The following is an 18,824-nucleotide window of genomic DNA, read 5'->3' as shown; positions in this document are numbered from 1 at the left end:
CCATTCTAGTTTCTCGTCATTAGTGTTTAGACATTTAAAATTGTTTTATTGGCTTTTAGAGATTATTTTTTACATAACACTAGTTTTATTTAAGAAGTAAAGGTATTGTAAGCCCTTGCTTTCGTTAAATTTTGAACCTTTTTTCTTTTGTCGTAGGCTTTTTCTTTCACTCTTCACATATTCTCCGTTCTTTGTCTTCCATTTGCTAAGATTGCATGGATTTTTGTAATGGAATGGCTTCTAGAGTGGCACCGAACATCATTAACACCATTATTGGTCTCCTGTACCAATAATTGAATGATGTTAGGGATTTGGAAAGAGCCTTCAACTTCTCAACAACGAGCTTGACTGTATGGAGGAGTCATTAGGCCATATTGAAATCCAATTAGACTATCAACAAAAGAATTTCTAGAGTTCGTGGAAGGTGTTTTGGGAAGAATCAAGGATTCCCTCGAAGAATTCAAATCCCTCATCCATTGCACCAATAGATATTAAGGACCATTTCATAGTTGTTTCCTCTTTTTCAACCCCAATATCCCCATAGAAATTAGATAATGGAAGATTGGATTTTTTGAGCTCTTCTAATAGGTTGATGTTTATCTTTCAATAGTTACCCATACTGTATATATTTTGGTATCCACAGAGTCCCAAGCATAGGTGCTTCTTCAACCTCTACCATATTTTGGCTTTGTGGGGTCTGTCATTAAAGTTTCTCATAAGTAACTAGTTACATGGCTTAATGAACTTCATCCCCAAATTTGAGTGATCGTTGTGTGGGGGATGGAGGGAGTTGGAAAAATGGCATTACTCCAACTCATCTATAATTACTATAAGAATAAGGTGAGTAGTAGCTTTGATTTCATCATTGGTATACTATTTCTCAAAATTATAGGATTTAAAGTCTCAAGGATATCATTGCCAAATCTTTGGATTTAAAATTTGAGTAAGGTTCTATTATTGACATGAGAAATATTAAACTGTATGCTTTTCTTGGAAATAAGAGGTTTCTTATTATATTGGATGACATATGGAGTCTAATTAATTTGAATTAAGATGGGGTCAATTTTGGCTACAGAGACATGGCTGTAATAGTGGAAGAAATAGACTATTGCATGATGATACTACATGTGTCTGAAGATGAAGGGTGGGAGCTCTTCCAAAGAAGAATTTTTAGAAGTGGGTTTGATTGAGACAATAATCTAGAGGTTATTGATAGATAAGTTATTTCATAGGGTAGATCCTTCCATTCCCTCCACTCATTAGGCCATTGATGCAGAGCTCTATTAGCGATTGAGATGGGGCTATGATGATTTTCCCAATAATAACATAAAGATGTGTTTTTCGTATTTTGTTGCCTTTCTGGATGATGGATTGATTAAGTTCAAGGCACTGGTGAATATGTGGACAATAGAATGATTGGTCCCTCGAGAAGGGACAAATTACTTCATCTATGTTGGGAGGGACTACACAGATAGTAAATTTAGTCCCAATACTCAATACTCTCATTTCATGCAATGTGGACAAGAGTAAATTTATTGTTAGGGGTGAGAATCCATGAAAGAGAAGTCTTCTAGCTATTAGGGTATCTATGTTTAAATTTAATTGGGCAGAAACTTCCCTCATTTAATTCTAAAATATTTTGGTTGAATAAGTTTTCAACCATGTTAACCACCTTGCAAACTTCTCATCTGGGCTAGTCTATAGATTGGGGAATCTAGGAAGGTGAACATGAATGCATGCTTTCTAAGTAATAATTTTTTCTAACCAATCCATATTCATGGATCATATCCCTACTAAAACTGTAAACCGGTTCTTTTATTGACATATAAGATATATTTTGTCTACGATGGGAAAGCGAGCTCTCTTCCTATGAAATTCAAGAGTGCACCCCATATGTACCTTTCCATGTGGTATAGTAAGAAGTGTGCTTATGATGAGGTTAGACCTACTTCGCCACTATGTGAAGGTAGTAGTTCGGGCATTAACTTTTAATTATCTACAAAGTATAAGAAGATTGCTTATAATTGTTTATAAATTTAAGCATCCTAGGATTTCCTTTAATTCAAAGCCATGAAAGTTATTTTTGTTCTCTTTGATATACACATTCATCTCCTACAACTCTTTTGAATTCCAATTTGTTTCTACTTTGTGTAGCTTTATGAAGTTTTATAGATTTGCACTGCTTTTGGATTTTCCAGGTGTACAAGACTCTATTAACATAATTAACCATATGTATATTTTTCTACATAGCACCTTCCACACACTTACGAAATCCTTACTGTACATGAAAAGTTATTCATATTGTCACAGACATCAATACGAAACTGTATAAAACCCGTTTTTAATGATTCACTTAACTTCGTGTATTCATGGTCATATCATAAGCCTTATTTTTCTCGTCTTTTTCCATCAAGGAAACTTCGTCTAATTCGGTTTTAGTTTTACATTCAATAAGCACGGGTGAAATGTTAATATTATAAGTTGGTTCTCCATGTGTTTCTTATATCCAGTTATCAACTTCTTATATCAAGCTGTCAGCTTTGAGATGGCTTTTTGTTCTCTCGATGTTATATTCTAGATTAATGTTACAGGGTTGAAAATTTTGATAATCGTTTACTAATACTATGAAGCTCTAATTTTAAGCATTGAGTTTTTTAATCACGAAACCAAGGTGTATATATATTCATGATGTGGAGTTGTCTTTAGTGCGATTTTTTGGAGATTCTGGTAACAGAATCCGCCAGAAAAAAATTGAGATTAAATCTTGATTTGTATTATTTAAAATGGTTTTTTAACTGCATATTTGGATTCAGCACCCTGAAAAACCCATGGGATGCTTTGATTGTGCAGAAATTAGCTATCAAGCTTGCGATTTCAATAAATTTCTGCCAGATTTTGACCCAAAAAACCAACCAGAAAAGCTTCCAAAAAGTCTCTTTAAAGACAACTCCTATTCATGCCTATCCTGCATATCTTATATGATCATGAGAATCTATATAGATTCATGTATATCACATGTGTAATTTCCATTGAACTTGGCACAAATTATTAAACTCCACTCATTTAGATTGTAATGTTGCATGCATCTTGAGGTTGTACTCTAAAATTTAATACCTAAGCCGCCATCTGTGTGAACTAGAAATATGCACATCGAGCTTCTTCACTTCCTCGATGTATAACTGATGTGTATAACCAACGCATTGATTGGATTTATTGCAAGTATTTACACATACCAACTATGGTTGTTTAAGTATACCAAAAGATTGTGAAGCACTCCTTGTCTAGAATAAGTTAGGTTGAACAACCTTATGCAATGCAGTGTTTTTGTTTAATGCAATGTTTCTTTTGGAAAACCGATAGAAGTTTAAATGGTTAATATTTGACACATGTGCACTTAGAATTTAAGAAATGAGGGAGATCAATGTGATATTTATAGAAATAAAATTCATTGTGTAAAGGTAAGTGAATATAATAAGAAAGTGCTTATAAAGTGATTTTAACAAATAATATTATTATATTAAAAGGTTTCCCAACTTTTGCACATATAAGTCCAGCTCGTTCCTAGGCAATAAGGTTTTGAAAGGTCTTCTCTTAATGTATTTGGTACTTCTAGGATACATTGCATAAGGGGCACTCAAATACTCCCACATCCTTCTGGAATCCGACAGACCATGAATCACTAAAATCACCATTCAAAATCCTTAAGTCATCATTTCAATCATGAAGGTAGATTTGGAGATGTTGAATTAGTCAAGAATTGTAGTTTCGGAACACTAGGATTGTAGACTTTTAGAGATTTTAGATTTCCCCCACTACTACACGATAAGGGGTTTTAACACATTAGTTTTAGACGAAAAAAATTTCCCTAAGATTCACCTTTTCTATTTGATATTTATTTTAACTAATATTTATTTATTTATTTGTCTCTCTAGCAACATTTTTCTCAAGAATAAAAGGAATGAACAAATGGTGGATGGTGCCCTCTTTCCTAATTAATTTGGGAGGTGAGAGAAACTATTTATGTTAAGGAAAGGAAAAAAATGGAGAGAAGCATGGAGATTTCCAATATTTATAGGGAATTGTTGTCCCACACCTTGACATGGCTTTTGGGGTTGTAAGATATGTTCTTGGAATCCATGGTGTGCAGAGTCTGGAATGAAGTGCTCACTGTAGAAACTTAAAAGCTCACGATTAGGTCTTGTGAACTCCTCCCTTTTCTCAATTCTTATTTCAAACATGTCAAGAACTTAAATCTGTCTGAGTACATGGATCAACTACATGACCAAGATCTATGGTTGGTCTACAAATCCCTTGAAAACGTAGTTACTTTAATATTAGGGAACCCAGACCAACCACGGGAAAGCATTTCAAATCTAGGGTTTGTAGGGTTTGTGAATAATTGTACTCTGTTAGAGAATGTTTCCCTAAATTACATACCCAACTTTTAGGATTCAAGTATTAAGTCCTTGAATATGGTTTGTAAAGGCTTAGCCCTATTAATCTTGCGAATTGTAGAAATTTGTCTAATAATGTCATGGAAATCCTTAAAAAGTATGAAAAAAATCGAAGAATTGAGTTTAAAGGGTCATTTTGCATTCACTTCATCTGGTTTGATAAAAATAGCTCACAATTGTCCAACGCTTCTCCCTTGAGCTTCAATCATCCGTTGACATTACCATAGTCGTTTACTCTCTAACCACTCACTATGGCAAACTTCTGGAACTGTCTTTACAGTTTTTATGCACAGACTTGGAAATTATGAGAGTAATCTTTGGTTTGGTGGCATTTTCTTTGTCATGTAACTAGACTGATTTAATGCTTAGTAGTTCATTTCCTCAAGGCACAACCATCATCGCTCATTCAAACTTTGAGTCCTATATTAGGTTACATTACTTGACCACAAATATCGCTTGGGATTATCACATTATTTTTTTGTGGAACAAGATGCGAGAATTCTATAGTTGTATGGAAAATCCCATGAAGGTTGTTGACTATAGGGAACTGCTGTAACCTCTATATTTGGTGGGATCAATGCTTTAAGTGCCCCATGGAAGCCACAACGAATACATGATAAACATGGGTTCCTATTAGGTCCTTATAAAACTAGTTAACCCCCTTATTATTATTGTTGTGCCCCGTAGAAGCCCACTATTTTTATTTTGTGCCCTTACATTATTATTGTTATGAGGCTCTAATTATATTGTGACCCCTTAGACCCATATATATACACATGAGGTCTTGTCATTTGTATCATCTAAGAAATTTTCATTTATGTAATGTAAAGGAGGTTTCCCCTTGAAGAGGACAATTTTTAGGTCATTGATCTATCTATTTGTGAGTTGGTTGCATAACATCTGGTATTAGAGTGTTGGGTTCTAGGGTTTCGCTACTTCAAACCGGCCATCACAGAATTTTGCGTTATAAATTTTATTCTACAGAGATTAAGAAGCTAAAATTGAAATCGCGTGGAGTCAAACTCTTGTTCAACCTCACGTGCGAATTTCAAATCTTGTCTCGCTATATTTTTGGATATATGATTCGAGGAAGTTAGGGTTTTCGCAGGATCTAGAATTCCATCTCAGACATATGATCTTGGGAAAATCATCATAAATTTCTCTCTAAGCATCGGATTTAAATTTTTTAAAATGTGACAAAAAGAGAAAAGACTTTAGTTTTTGGTATATCACTTTCAAGGCTAAAGGTCGAAACAATGACAAGTGGCACTCCATAAATGTTTGTTGTAACCAACCATTCTATAATAAGGTCATCATGGGAGATTGGACATAACTCTTTATTGAAGAATAAAATCTCGATTACGCTTATGGGGTTCAAAATAGGACTCAGAAGGTTACCATAAGAATAAATATTAGATCTTGGAGATGTCAAATTACATAGATACAACAGATTCAATATCGAGCTCCTGCAAAGAAAGAAAAAAGCGTGTATTTTTTAAAATTTTCATAACTTTTGTTTGAAAAATTATGCTAAAATGATTCCAAGGGAATAATGAAACATAAACACCATTAATTGATGCCCTAAAAAGATAAAATGGAAACACCTAGTAAGAAACCCGAAAGCTCTACTATGAAGCATGAATAAGAGGAATAAATGAAACATGATATATCAAAATTACAAGACCAAGTGCAACAAATTTTACTCTCACAAAAAGTAACAGAACCTAAGATAGAGGGTAGAAAAAGGGACATGAGAGTTTTGAATGATGGTTTAAAATAATATATGGAAGCAATGTTGAATTTCAAGATAGAGGTGTTGAAAGAAGGTTTGGCAAAGTTGTTAGAAGAAAGCCATCCCATTGGTGAGAAGGAAATGCATGAAAAACATGATGAAGAAAAAAGTAATATCAATTAAGATTTTAGAGACTCCAATCTGGGGTTTAACAACCACCACATTCAAAATATAGATATGATGAATTTTGATGGCAAGGATTTGGTACCTTGGATACCACAAATGGAGAAATATTTTGATTTACATGATGTGAAACCCTCACAAAAGGTGCATATTGAATATTTATATTTAGAACCCAATAATTTTGTATGGTATACATGGATTTGTTCTCGTAAACAACTTGTCACTTGGTCAATTTTTACGGAGGAAATGATACCACATTATGAAGATACAAAGATAAACACCTCCTTTAGCTAATTGATAAATCTCAAACAAAAGGATTCAATGGAAGAGTACATTGAAGACTTTCAAAAATTGAATATTAGGGTAAATGATATTCAAGGGGAGCATAAGATTAATGCACTCATAGGGAATTAAAATATAACATCCAACATGAGGTTCTCCTTTGGGAACCTGATTCATTAGAGAAGGCATTCAGGTTGGCAAGAAAATTTGAAAGAAATTTTATAGAAACAAGGAAGTCTACCACTCACAACTATAAAGATGGAATTGTTGTTCCTTCTAGTCTTACACAACCTACAAGGTTGATACCACAACACTTTGGGGGTGAAAAGAGAAAAAGGGATTTGTTACAATTGTGATAGAAAATACACTAAAGGTCATAAGTGTGCCAAGAATAAATTTTTCTAGATAGATTGTGAGGAGGAGGAAGAAAAGGAATAAGAAACATAAAAAGAGGAGGATATACACCAACGACCAACCCCAAAGAAAGAATAAATGAATACGAACATATACCATAATGCATTGGTATGAAATAGGTCTCCTAAAACTCTCAATATAGAAGGATATATCAAGAAGGAAAAATAAATAGTGTTGATTGTTCTGGCTAGTACCCATAATTTTATTCATTGTAAGATATCCAAACAAATGAATTGCTTCCTATATCTAGCACCAGAGCATGAGGTGATGGTTGCAAATGGAGGAACTATAAATTTCTCTGGAAAGTACCATAATATCAAGCTAACAATGGGTGGATGTGCCTTGAATATTCCAATGCTTTCCATTCCAATGGGTGGTGCTGATGTTGCACTAGGAGTCCAATGTATACAATCTTTGGAGATGATAGCTTTCAAATTTCAAGAACTTGAACTTTTTTTAGAATGGAAGGAATTTTAATTAAGGTGTATCACAGGGAAACCATGAAATATAATCAATTCTAATGGCATGACAAAGCTTCTTAAGATATAACAATAGGGAGTAATTGCACAATTATGCTCACTAGGGGTTCAAACATTGAAATCATCTATTTCTCCAAATCTCTAGAAAGCCTTGGACAATCATTCCAAGGTGTTTGAGACTCTCAAAGGCCTCTCACCTATTCATGATCAAGATCATGTGATTCACTTCATTCCAAGAAGTGTTCCTCCAAACATCATACCTTACAGATATCCTTATGCCTAAAAGAGTGAAATTGAACGTATGGTTGCCGAAATGCTAGAGGCTACTATAATTCAACCTAGTCAACATTATTTCTCTGCTTGAGTAGTATTAGTGCACAAGAAGTATGGAACATGGTGTATGTGTCCATATTATAGGGTGCTAAATAAGATCGCTATTAAAGATAAATTTCTGATTCCTCTCATTAATGAATTGTTAGATGAATTACATGGAGAAATTTACTTCACTAAGTTGGATCTTCATTCAGGATATCATCAAATTATAATAAAGGTTGAAGAGTTTATGAAAACAACATTTAGAACTCATGAGGGTCATTATGAATTTTTAGTCATGCCTTTTGGCCTTACGAATTCACCTTCCACATTTCAAGGTTTGATGAATTCCATTTCCAAACCCTTCCTTAGAAAATTTCTTTTCACAATTTTTGATGATATACTAATCTACAACAAGTCTTGGAAGGATTACGTTCATCATGTTGGCAGGGTGCTCAAACTATTGCCAGAGAAACAATTATATGCAAAAACATCCAAATGTTTCTTTGGAGTATAGGAGGTGTAATGTTTTGGTGATATTGTACCTCATGAGGGTGTTAAGGTAGACCCTAACAAAATTACATCCATTAACAAGTGGAAAATCCCCACAACCATAAAGCATATTTGAGGATTTCTCGAGTTCACACAGTATTATCACGAGTTTGTTAAGAATTATTAGAGAATAGATACACCTCTAACACAATTAGTAATGAAAGATTCATTTTCTTGGACTCCACAAGCAATGAAGGCCTTCGAACATATCAAAGAGGCAATGTGCCAAGCATCAGCCTTAGCTATGCCAAACATCAAAAAACTTTTATTGTGGAATGTGATGCTTTGGGAAATGGAATTGGTGTTGGCTTAATACAAGAAGGAAGACCCATTTCTTTTGAAAAATTTCAAATAAAAGGAAAGTATTTACACAAAAATATTTATGAGAAAGTAATGTTGGCAATACTACATGCACTAAAGCAAATACAACCTTAAATAATGGGAAGACACTTCAACATAAAGATAGATCATGATAGCCTTAAATAGTTTTTGGAACAAAGATTATCTTTAGAAGAGCAGTAAAAATGGGTGACAAAGATGTTGGGTTATGCTTTTTAAATCATCTACAAAAAATGGAAGAAAAATGTTGTTGCAGATGCACTCTCAAAAAAGGATGAGGATGTGGAAGCATTGCTTTGTGCCATTTCTATTGTCCATCCTGAGTGGATAACCAAAGCAAGGGATGAATGGAAGAATGATGAAGAGGTGTGGCCACTCATTCAAAAGTTGAAGCAACATCCAATTACATCCGATACATTTAGTGGGAAAAATGATTCATTATGGTACAAAGATCACTTATACCTTTTTAAAAATTCCCAACTCAAACAAAATATTCTTTTGGAATTGCACACCTCTCCCTTATGAAAGAACTCAATGTTTTTAAAAAATTACCATAGGGTCAAGAAGGAATTTTTTTTTAATGGCCTTAAATATGATATTTAGAAAATTGTGGCAAAATGTTTGGCTTGCCAAAAAAATAAAGGTGAGATAGTTAAGACCTTAGGTCTGCGACAACCCTTAGCAATTCCAATTCAACGTTGGGAAGAGGTATCAATGGACTTTATCATAGGTTTAGCCAAGTCTAAAGGAAAGGGGGTCATCATGGTGGTAGTGGATAGAATTACCAAGTAGTTGATAGACTTACTGCATTTATGGAAACAATTCAAAACCATCATGGAAGTTCAAAGATTATAGTAAGTGATAGAGATCCATTTTCAGTAGAAATTTTTGGATTGAATTATTTTCTTGTCTTGGTACTCAATTAGCTCATAGCTTGTCTTATGATCCTCAATCACATGGGAAAACTGAGATAGTGAAAAAATGTTTGGAATGGTATCTTTTTTGCTTTGTATCTATGAAACAAATAGAATGGGTCAAGTGGTTACCTTTAGATGAATGGTAGTATAACACTTCCTTCCATACTACAAAAAAAATGATCCAATTTATATCACTTTATTGATATCATCCACCATCCATCACATCATATTTAAGAGAAAATTATAAGGTTCAAGCAGTGGAAGATGACATCGAGCATCAACAACAGGTTCTCCAACTCTGAAAGGTTAACCTCATTCTGGCACAGAATCAAATGATACAATAGGAAGATCAGCGTCGCAGTGAAATAAGTTTTGATGTAGGTGATTGTGTATTTTTATGGCTACAACCATACAAATAAATGTCTATAAAGAAAGTTAAGAAGGATAATATATTATCACCCAAGTACTACGGTCCTTACAAGATGTTGCAAAAGATTGGTACTATGGCATACAAATTGGAGTTGCATGCATCTTCCGGAGTACACCTAGTTTTCAATGTTTCATGCTTAAAGAAGGTTATAGGTGACAAGATTCCAGTTCAAATAATTTTTCCAAAACTTGAAGAAGAAGGAAAAATCATATTTGAGCCTCAAGCAGTCACAAAAACAAGAAGCAAACAACTACAAAATTGATCAATTTCAGAGTATCTCATTTTGTGGAAGAACTTACCTGTTGAAGGTGCCACACGTGAGGATGAGAATTTTACACTGAAGCATCCAAAACTATTCAAGCATTGAGGAAAAAACTTTTGTGAAGGAGAGGGGCATGTTAGGTCCCTATAACACTAGTGTGTCCACCTTATTGTTATTGTTGTGCCCTTACATTATTATTGCTATGTATTCTCTAATTATATTGTGACCCCTTATACCCTTTTATATACAAAGGAGGTATTTTCATATGTATCATCCAAGAATTTTCCACTTATGTAATGTAAAGGAGGTTTCTCCCTCGAAGAGGATAATTTTTAAGTCGTTGATCTATCTATTTGTGAGCCGGTTGGTTAACAATTCCATTTCTTCACTTGTTATGGCTATTGAAAGCCCATCACTCCACATGTTGTGTCACCTAGAAAACATAATAGCTCTGGAGACTTATCTTTGTTATAAAAGGAAACATCATTTTAAGTAAGAATCAAAAGTGTGTGATAGTTGAGGAAAAAAGAGGGAAAGTAAATTATAGAGAGTCATTAAAGGTTCTAATTTATTTTCCATCTTGATGTTATGGTTTGATATTCATGGTTTATATGAAAGGTTAACATTTTGTCCTTCCTCATTTGAAATTTTCTCCCTCCCTAGAATTGTAGAGCTCTTTGCAGTTCATTTATTTTGAATGGGTATTTGTTAGGGAAACTTTTCTTGTGCCACACTTTTCAAGCATTGGGAACATCTACATTGTGGTGCTTCTCATCGAATTGGTAGAGGAAAAGATATTGACAAATGGGTCCCTGTGGATTCACATCAAGAAGATTTAATTGGTTCCCAAATTTGAATTTCAAATGGCTAACAATGGATTTAAAGAAAGAGTTGTTTGCATACTAGACCTGCTTCGATAAATTATCAATAAAAAATGCAATATCAGTTCTATGATTGTGCTTTAATTAATAAGAAAAAGAATCTTTGGGATAATTTCTAGGAAATTAAATAACAATGAATGGGTTGTTTTAAGCATATAAGAGTTAAATTATAGAAATAATGCTACAAATCAAGGACAAATTGTGTCCCATTCCTAAAGAGTAGGGATCATGTTCATTACAGGGAACCTATGGAAACACTCTCACATTCAATGCAATGTAGGATGGTTTCCTGCTACTAGTAGCATTTGAACAGTTTCCAATAGAATTCTTAGTTTAGCAATGTTGATGCTCATCTACAAATCCTTGTTTGTAGAGAAGAGGTACAAATTTGTTGATGGAGGATGCTTTTGATTTTTCAGATTTGAAATTTAGTTCAAACACAACTTCTAAATCATGATACTGTACCAAATATTTGTGTATCTCTCATTAGTTAACTTTAATATAGTCTGGAATATCCATTTTACCAGCCCAAAATCAAAATTTTCGCTAATACTTTTTAATTTCCATGTGGTGCCACATGTCATGATAGTTGAAAATTTTGGATTTTAAGTTTTCCCAAGATCAATGGATTTGTTGTTTTTTTAAGTATACATTGGATGCAAGACACACTATTTATCAATCCCATACAAATGACATAACCTATTATAGGGACAAATCTATTATTAACTTCTTGAATACCTTAGGATAGGTTTGAATTGATATAATCATACCTTCACATTATACTTAAGGATGATCAATAGTGGTTGGCTAATAGAGTATTCCAACAATGCTTATTATACATTATTTACGAGAAATTTCTTCCCACTGGATATCTTAAAATTCTATTGTGTTACTTTTATGAGAATAATTTTTCTTCTCATTTTGGGTAAGCCACCCTCCACCAATTGTGTAAGAAATATTGAGATATTGTTGTTTAATAAAGTAATTTCTCAATATCGAGTAAATTGTAAATGACAGGGAAGCTGGGTTTTGTCTCTAAAATTTAGTTTACTCCACTGATCAGTTTGTGTTATTGTTATTTCCGCTTCTATATGTTTTATGAGCTTACCTATGGGAATATATGAATGATCCCTTTCATGAATTTATTAGAGGCTAACAAAAAGCAATATAATAAAACTTGTGATGATATTCACAAGTGCTACTCTTGTTTGCTAGCAATATTTTTAGCATGTTGTTTGTTTATATTTATTTCACCCTATGCTTGAATATGGGTGCATAACATTATGGGGATATGGTCTATAGCATGAATAGAGAATAAATCCTAGCAAGGCCCTAAATCAACACAACCAAGGACAACCTGTGTCCCATTCCTAAAGAGTAGGGATCATATTCATTATAGGGAACCTCTAGGAATACTCTCACATTCAATACAATGTACGATGGTTTCCTCCTACCAATAACATTTCAAAATTTTATCATAGAGTTATTAGTTTAGCAATCCAGATCGTCATCTAAAAGTTCTCGTCTTTAAAGAAGAGTTACAAATTTGTTGATGGAATATGCTTTTGATTTTTCAGATTTACATTTCAATATACAACACAACTTTTTAATCATGATACTTTACCATATATTTATGTATTAGTCGTAATTTCACTTCCATAACAGTCTCATTAAACTCTCCATTCGCCATCCCAAAATCAAAATTTTCAATAATACTTTTGAATTTTCATTTGGTTCCACATGTCATGATCAATGAAAATTTTGTATTTTAGGTTTTCCCCTCATCAATGGGCTTATTGATTTGTTAATTATACATTGGTGTAGGATAGACTATTTCTTGATCCGACACACATGACATAATCCATTACAGTGACAAGACTATTATTAGCTTCCTGAATGCCTTAGGGTAAGTTCAAATTCTTATAACCATACTTTTAGGTTATGGCTAAGGATTATTAATAGTGATTGGCGTCTATAGTATTCATTAATGCATATCATGCAATATTGACAAGAAATGTATTCTTAGTGGATATATTCAAATTATATTTTGTTATTTTTATAAGAAGAATTTGTGTTTTCATTTTGGGAAAGCCACCCTTCATAACTTGTGCAAGAAATATTGAGATTTTGTTGTTTAAGAAAGTAAGCTCAATATTTAATAAATGGTAGGGAAGTTGGGTTTGGTCTCCAAAATTCAGTTTACTCCACTATGATCCAAAACGGATTTTGGATAGACTTCTAAGTCTAAGTGTTCCTCACAGAGGAAAATGGAATTCCAAGGATGTTCTTGGAAATAGCCCCATTGTAGAGATCATTTCCTTCTGAATCTACTGCAACTTGAATGGGCTAAAATGGACTTTGGAGGAAGAAGTTATCAGAGAAAGAAGGTGCCCTTTGTTATTTGGAAAAAGAGGCAAAATCTTCAAAAATGGAAAAAAAAAAACCCTTATAAAGGGAAATCAGATTGGAGATGGGTTGAGAGGAGGACTTAATGTGGATGTGAAAGGAACCTCCGACTGCGGCCTCTGACTTATCGCATCGGAGGTAAGCCTTCACCTGATGATGGGACTCTAGGCCAATGTGACATGCGACTATAATGATCGGTGGATTGGCCTTGGCGATGCCACGAGGTAAGGGAAGGACCCCCGGGGCTATGCGACATACGATTGCGATAGATCACATCGCAAGAATATAAAGGGGCGATAACATGTGACTTGCTATTACCGGACCCAATGGATTTTATAAGCACAGTTTATAAATTTTGAATTCTAATAAAAGGGCATTTGTCGGGTTTTCTATGTATTAGCAAATTTCGATAGAAAATCCAAAATACAAAGGAAAATTCTGTGAAATGATAAAGCCAGACCCAGAAGGAATTTTAGAAGTGGCCCTATATTATTTGAGTTTCGCAAGTGGGATTTCAGATGGGCCTTAGGTGGTAAGTGGTATTGGGCTGGCTCCGCCCGATCCCATACAATGGCCAATGCGTTGCTGGCAGAGGAGAGAGAGAGAGAAACCACCATTTCAGCTAATTAACCTCCGTACTACTAAGCCACCCGAAAATGAATATCAGTCGTTGGAGCGAAGATCACATAGATTAGCGGTGGGGCTTTCGATAACGATTGAAGGTGGACCTGATATGATGATAGTGTGGATGTGATAATATTTGAAGTCCAATAGAAAGCATTTTGACAGGCTTTTCAGTGTTTTCCCGTGTATTTGGGGTTTTGCCCAATGCACCTATGCGATGCAATATGCTTCCTAATGGCAGACCTGATAGGCTTTTTAGGGACGATTTGATGGAATTTCACGACTGAAATTCATGTCCGACAATGTATTTTCTACTAACTCTCTATGTATTGGGTTTCTCTCCATTTTCAACTTTTTGCCTACAAAACGACCGTTATCCCTTTGTAACAACTCATGCTCATCATTCCACGTGGCAAGTGGGATTTTTTGGCTGACATTGATGCATTTGAGCCACAGAACCACAGATCCAGATGACCAGTCAAACTAATAAGGAGCAGAGAATGTGTAAAGCTACAAAGGGATGATCATATGCTGAGAAAATGGTTGGCAAAGCCGAAGAGCCAAAAAAATGCCTCAAAGAGAGCCAGAGAGCCAATTGACGAGGGGTAGAGCAAGGCTAACGAGAGCTAATGCGAAGAGGAGCTGTGGGAGTTACTTGGAGGTCAAGCGGATTACTGAGGCATGTAGAGGTCGAGAGAGAGAGCTCAGAGAGGCTAAAGTTGAAGAGCCATAGCTAGAGACAGAGCTTAGAGCCAAGAGCCAGAGCCAGAGCTAGAGCTGAGAGCTAGAGGGTCGAGAGCTTCAAGAGACAGGGATAAGTTGGTGTTCTAAGTCCACTGAGTTCTATGTAAACCATTGGAGTTGAGTGTGGAGCTTGTAAAAGAACTATTGCCATAATCCCAAAGAGCCTAGTTGAGTTGACTAGAGCTCAGGGAGATGTAGCCCAAGAGTTTTGGGTGAACTCCATATTAAACTTTTTGTCTTATGTGTGATGTTCATTTGCTGTGTTGTTCCACTGTTATATGTTTTATATCAGGACATAGATAGTTTTAAAACAAACAGAAGCATACACCTTATTGTTAAGCACTTTATTAATTCCACATTGGTTAATCATAGTTACCTTGGGAATAATTAAGTTTTGGAAGTGGGAGAGGTTCTTGTAATTTCACAAGAATCCTTTAGTGCCCCATCTTCAGATCAAGTGGTATCAGAGCTTGAGATTGATTAACCCCACCTTCAAAGAAGGTTATATCAGACTGCTTGATTGACAGGGAAAATATTGCTTGTTTGAAAGGTGTTTAAACAATCAAAGGTTGATTGTATGCTTGTTTATAGACTGACTATTGTTTGAGTTTGCAAAGGTGAAGGGAAAGTTATTGATAGCTCAATCCAGGAAGGACAAGTGTTAGAAAATTATATATTACAGAGCAATGAAACACTAGAATATTGCATAAATATAAACACAGAAACCGCATAAAACCAGAGAGACACAAATATACATGGTTCACCTAGTTTGGTCTACGTCCACCCCGAACAGCCATTCCTTCCTTTCTATTATCTAGCAAAATGAAGAGATAGAACCTACAGCCAATGTCATATGGTTTGGGTTCATGTTCGGGTTTGACAATGATTAGGTTTAGTTTGAGTTCGAATATTTTGATAAGGTTCAAATGAGGTTCATCATTAGGCTCGTGTGTGTGTGTGTGTGTGTATATATATATATATATAGATATAATGAATTATAGAATAAAACAGTAAGAAATCAACATAAGTAAACATCAAAAATTCTATCATGGACATGGAAACTGCAAGGATAAATTACAAGCTTGAGTTGTGACATGAAGTTATGAGTTTTGATCTATGGACTTGGTCAATGACTATGAAGTTTGTCGAACCTCAAAATTTTTTTAAGGTTCACCAAAATTTGAGCCAAAAGGTTAAAGTTCGATGAACCTGGTGACATAGCCTACAACAGATCCGCTATAATATCCTATGTTTTCTCTCACAGTCTCACCTCTCTGTTTCTTGCTCAGAGAATACAAATCTATTACACAACCTCAATACAATGCCCTCATACAAAGAGAGGGGTTTCCTTCTGGGGAAAAAAACCCTAAACTAAACATAAGTTCTACTGTGAGATCATCCACCTAATGAATGGCCCATATTGACTAAAAATTACTATAGTTTTACAAGGAAATTCCACATCTATTTTTAGTTTCGGGGGCAACGGGGGGGATAAGTACCCCCCAGAACCCCCGAAGGGGGGACAAGTCCCCCCCCACCCACCCCTCTCCCCCTGCACCCCCGCGGGGGGGAAGGGTGTACAAACTTCCTGGGGTATACATCCAACTAAAACAAAGACCTCTAAATAATCATGCTCCACATCCAACAACAAGAAGGAAGAAGGGTTGAAGGAATTCTTTTGTCCCGAAGGACCTCAAGGAAACCCTTGAAGCATAAGAGATTTGTTACAAAAGGCTGCTAAATAAGCTCTTTATTAGTCTTGTTGAAGTTCTTTTGTTCATTGGAATAATGACTACTTCTACAAGTGAGTCCTAAAATTCTCCTTTCTTCACAAATGTCTTTGATGAAGACATGAAGCAAGACTTGGCCACCATGATGGACATGGTGAGAGAAATGTACAAGGATGGAAGGAAGAGCAGCATACTTAGAGAGAAGTTGAATTGCATGGAGGAAGACAAGCAGATGCTTTCTGACAAATTGCAGGAAATGGAGAGGCAACTTCATATTGCAAATATGAACCTGAAAAGGATGCATGAGTTGGAGTCACAGATCTTTTTTTCCAAAGAATCCTTGGTCAAGTATCAGCTTGAAGAAGAGGTAAACCATTCCAGTTTTCTTTCAAATTATTCTAAGGATGCTTATATTGGTTCTTTTGAAAAACATACCAAAGGCATAGGTTCCAAGCTAATGTCCACGATGGGCTATGAAGGAAAAGGGTTGGGCAGACATGCACAAGGTATTGTTGAGCCAATAATAGTTGAGGAAAGGCCTAAGTACTTGGGTCTTAGCTATGGAGAGTCTTATGGAGAGAGTTCCAAAGCTGCCATGAAGGCCACTGAAATAGCTCCAAGAAGGAGTTTCATTTCAGGTCTTCTAGCCCAAGATTATGAAGATTGTATTCTTGGGGAATGCAATGGTGTGAAGAATACCTTGCAGAAATAAGGTGTATATCAGCATACACTTGAACCAGAGAGTTGTGGAGACCCTAACGGCCTTGAAGAGATTGATGGTGTTCCAAGGGGAACCACTTCTTCATTTGCTTCACCTCCTCATGAAGGTAATAAAGGTGAAAGAGAAAGGTATAAATCTAGTTCTAATCATCTTCCTTTTGATTTTGCAAAGCATGATAAATTTCCACATCTATATGGGAAAAGAATTGCATGTTCCTTTTGTGATTTGGATAACCATCAGGTTTCTAGATTTTGGAAGAGAATGGCCACATACAGGAAACTTTTGAAGGAAAATAAGAAAGAAGCCAAAGGTCCATTGGGAAAGGAAAACCATGTTGTTAAGAGGATGCACATGTGTTGCACTTACTTCCATAAGCAACAACATCTTGCTGAAAAGTGTTGGACTCTGAATCTAGCAATGCTTCCATAAAAGTTGGAGAAAGTGGAAAGAGAAGATGGTAGAAATGGAAAGGAAGATTCCATGATTGATGTGTTTCAGGATGATTCACATGTTGATGCTGATGTGCAGACAAAGGAAAGACCTTTGAAATGGATTGGTAAGAAATGGCTAGAATTCTTATCCAATTAAGATTGCATGTCTATTGATGCATCTATTTGCATTTCTTTGTTAATGGAATGCAAGTTGCAGGTTTCTACCAAGAAGGTGAATGGAAAAGTTGAGTAGGAGACTCACTTTGTTGCTACAACTTTATATTTCATTTTAGCTTCGAAAGTATAGTGTGCTTAAGCGAAAGTTGAAGGTTGAAATGCGTGCATGAGCATAAGATGCATGAACACCGGGATGTTGATGTTTTCCTTGTATTTGAATATGTGTTAAGGGATAAATTTCCCTAGGGTCTTGGGCTGATACCCTAGCAGATTGAAGGTTATATACACAAAGAAACACACATTCCACGCAGCCATGATGCTAATATAAACACACTAAACTAAGAGAGGTGCACTTCGGGGTCCTTTGTTTGGGAAGATCCAGCCAGGGTCCAAACCCTCTTGGAGTTCCTTTCACTCCTTCAACCTACAAAACAATCAATTCAAGAAAGCATAGTAGTATATGGACCAAGCATCATAAAGAAATCATCTTCATAACATACTGAAAGGTAGTTAGTTATACAATTAAAACATCCATTCATATGTGAATCATAACATTGATATCATAAACATGAAGAAGATTTATATCAAGAAAAAGACATGTGTTTCTTTTATTATAGATAACTAAAGTACAGAAAGGAATGATTTCACCCGAGTCATCCTTTCGTAGGCTCCAAGCGGAACCGTCCTCCAGATTCGTCTAGTCTTAAGCCTTCAACAAACTCCTTCCATAACTTACTCCATGATATCTCAAGTA

The sequence above is a fragment of the Pinus tabuliformis genome, chromosome 6 (assembly GCF_031772625.1).
Source record: "Pinus tabuliformis cultivar Carrire ecotype Pingquan chromosome 6, CPIR1, whole genome shotgun sequence".
NCBI classification, from domain to species: Eukaryota; Viridiplantae; Streptophyta; class Pinopsida; order Pinales; family Pinaceae; genus Pinus; species Pinus tabuliformis.
This window is presented reverse-complemented; position numbering follows the sequence as displayed.